Source organism: Callorhinus ursinus, unplaced genomic scaffold, assembly GCF_003265705.2.
Source record: "Callorhinus ursinus isolate GAN/ISIS: 27379988/994484 unplaced genomic scaffold, GSC_fseal_2.0 scaffold3, whole genome shotgun sequence".
Classification (NCBI taxonomy): Eukaryota; Metazoa; Chordata; class Mammalia; order Carnivora; family Otariidae; genus Callorhinus; species Callorhinus ursinus.
The window spans coordinates 93,302,454-93,306,083 of record NW_027397065.1 but is presented as its reverse complement, the minus strand read 5'-3'; positions in this window follow the sequence as shown (position 1 = coordinate 93,306,083).

Sequence of the window (3,630 nt, the reverse complement as noted above, 5' to 3'; positions counted from 1 at the left end):
GTTCAGTAGGTCCTGGGGTTGGGCCTGAGAATCTGCATTTGTAATATGTTCAGGGACCAACTTTGAAAACCACCTTCATGGGATGATGTGGTTCAACAAACATGAAGGAGGTGATTTTCAAGAAAAAATAACAGGTGGAAAGACGACGGACAACCTCAGACCTCCATCCCAACCAGCAGCTGAAACAAAAGTATGGCCAAAGAATTTTGCAGAAGTGGAAGTATAAATGTGGGCATCTAAGCATCATTTAAGTGTTGGGACAATGAATGAAAAGCTGGCAAAGCCATGTCCATGAAGCACGATAAAAGAAGGGTTGTTTGGTTTCAAAGAACTGAGGGCAGTGGTTTCCTTATGTCTGCTACTTTTCAACCGAAAATCAACCTGCAGACCATTTTCATGAGCATTCTGAAACCAAGAAAACCAAGGTGGTCTGGAAATGCAGGCTTCTGTGGGACAGAATATTTCATACTGGAAATGTTTTATGCAATGTGTATTCAAGGTTTCTAAGAAAACCCACATGTAGGGAAAGTGACACACCAGAGAAATTTTTTTTTTAAATGTGCATCAAGGTAAAAAACTAGGATGCTGACCCGAGAGATGTGATTTCTAATATGGATCCAAAGAAGCAAAAAAGATACAGAACAATATTCTTAAACGGTCCATGGCATTAGCCATAGCCACATAGCTATTTTAAGTTCACTAAAATTACATAAATCTTAAAATTACATTTCCCCAGTCACCTTGATCCATTTCAAGTGCTCAGTAGCTACATGTGAGTGGCTCCCACACTGGACAGCAGAGCAATTCCATCGTTGCAGAAAGTTAGGTTGGCCAACACCAGTATGGACATTTGCTAGTATCTTACACTAAACACATATAACTTGACCACCACTTAGTAGGACACCTGAGTTAAATAAAAAGTGGTAAGTCATTCTCATACTGAATTCTGACAAGAACCTTGGTTGGAAAGGAAGGGGAGGCCTGGACACAGTTGGCTGTGACTCCTAGAATTCTGCACCAGAGTCTGTAAAAGGGAAAGTGACAGGGACGTTTTCTAGCATGTAAAGGTCACAGTGCAAGCCGTTGGTGGTTCTGATGAGAAAATCCGGCACAAACAACGAATCAGAGTGGCTTCAGAGAGAAAGATGTTAGTGTGGATACATACACAATGTGGTCAGCAGCCTCCCAGTGGGTCTCCTGGCCTCCACCTCACCGGTTCATCTTCTGAAAACTGCCCAATGTGAGGAAGAGACAGGCAATCTCTGGGATTTCATAGCTTCCCTGGCCCTTCTCTGCCCTTGGATTCCTCTTGTGACTGAGTGAGGCTCCAACACTTGGCCTGATGTTGTAACTAAGTAACTAAGGCACTAACTACTGACAGTGAAAGTGGACAATTAAAAGAAAAGAATGAAATGGTTATCCTGCCATTTATCCACAAATTGCCATTCAGGATAACCTAGTTGATTGGGAAAAGTATTTTACTTTAACCCCTCCACCCAGATCCCGGTCCAGCAAGAGCTGCCCACGGGAAGCTGACTGTGCGCCCAGATGCCACTTCCCAGGTCAAGTAAGTTGAGGGAGCCTTGGGCGAGCCGGAGGGAACATACTCTAGCCTCGTCTATGGCAATGTGCCCACTTGCCACATCCGTCGTGCAGGGGGAAAGCAGAGCCTGCACAGGAACGGCCGCAGTTTCTAAGAATCTGGGTCCTTCTTTGTTGTGTATCCAGAGTCAGGAGTGTTTTCTAAGAAGTCTTCCCCAAAATTTAGACTCCTAAGATGGCTTGATTTATTCCAAAAGTGCTTATGAATGAATCACCAACTTTGGCCAGTCAAGAACGGACACATAACTTACTTGGTCATCCGTTTGTTTAACATTTATTGAGGGTTTGCTATATGCCAAAGACGTAAGATGAACAAGAGGGTGGACTGTGAGGCACAGTCCTAGGAATGCTAGGACCCCGAAAGAGCCGATGTTTAGAAAAATTCTAAGGATAATAAAAGGCATTTTCCAACTGGCCCCAGCATCAGACACATTATGTGCTAACAGGAATAGGAGGAGAGCGGCGCTGCCTTTCAGTGTATTTCTCTGCTCTCCGTCCGGTCCGGGAGCGCTGCGTCTGCTTAGGGCCGACCTGGTCAGGAGGGAGCTGCATCCCACGGTCGGCAGGGCGGTGGCAAGTGCATTAACACTCCCGGTGACTGAGCCCGCGGAACTGCGCGGCGCTGAGCTGCCTCTGTGTTGGCAAGTCGGCCGTCCCCCCGTGGCCGCGCCCGACACAGCAGGTGACCGCCTCCGCGTCGACGGCCAGTGGCCCACGGCGAGGCCTGCAAGACGGTCCTGCCCTCACGGCACGGCCCGGGTGCTGTGCGGACTCGGGCCTGCGGCTCCTGAGGAGCGAGGGCTGCGGCTCCTGACGGGCGGGGGCTGCGGCTCCTGACGGACGAGGGCTGCGGCTCCTGAGGGGCGGGGGCTGCGGCTCCTGAGGGGCGGGGGCTGCGGCTCCTGACGGGCGGGGGCTGCGGCTCCTGAGGGGCGGGGGCTGCGGCTCCTGAGGGGCGGGGGCTGCGGCTCCTGACGGACGAGGGCTGCGGCTCCTGAGGGGCGGGGGCTGCGGCTCCTGAGGAGCGGGGGCTGCGGCTCCTGACGGGCGGGGGCTGCGGCTCCTGAGGGGCGGGGGCTGCGGCTCCTGAGGGGCGGGGGCTGCGGCTCCTGAGGGGCGGGGGCTGCGGCTCCTGACGGGCGGGGGTTGCGGCTCCTGACGAGCGGGGGCTGCCCCCGGACAGACCGCCCCGGGCCGGCGTCTGGTGCAGCCGCCGGGACCGACCTGTGCAGCCGTGGAACTGCACTGGGGGGGGAGGGGCAGCACTTTGTAAACCCTCGTTTCCTGTAATTAGTGCCCCTTCGGGAGTCCGCCTGAAGGGGGGCCCGGGCCTGCTGCCGCCGCTGGGACGTGACCTGAAGCTGCCCCGCCGGTTGCGTCGCAAAACCCTAGCTGTTACTTTGTGGAGCTGGAACGGAAGAGGAGCCAGAGACACGCAGGGTGGGCGTCAGAAGCCAGAGCCCGGCGCTGGAAAGTTCTAGAAAAGATGGCTCAGGGACTTCCTTGTGAGGGAGCCTGAGAAACCACCCGAATTCGCTGAGGCGTGGGAAAGCCCCGGCTTGGGGCGGAGGTTTGAGAGGCGCTCTTTCGGTGAAGCCGGCGTCACGAACACCCTCGTCCCCCTGAGGAACCTGACGGAGTGCGCACGCGCGTCGCCTGGCGACCCAGACCCAGGACACCGGGCGCGCGCGCGTTCTCGGGGCTCTGCCCTGGCTGCGCCCGGCCCTGAGGCCCCGCAGGACCCCCCGCCCCGAAGCTGGCCGGGGCCCCCCAGCGGGCGGGGCCGCCGGTGAGGGGCAGGTGACGCCACAGGACGACGCGCGGGGAGGCCGAAACGCCCCGGAAAAGCGTGTTCTTCCCTTCGGTCACACTCCCTTCCAGAGCCTCTTGGAACAAGAATTGACCACGCTCGAGGGGAGCCCCCTCCGCGCCCCTCGTCCCTCTGCCCTGCGGACTGAGCGCCTTTCGCACGCGGCTCCGCGAGTCCGGGCGTCGCCTAGCAACCGGGCGGCGAAGGGCTCTGCCGCG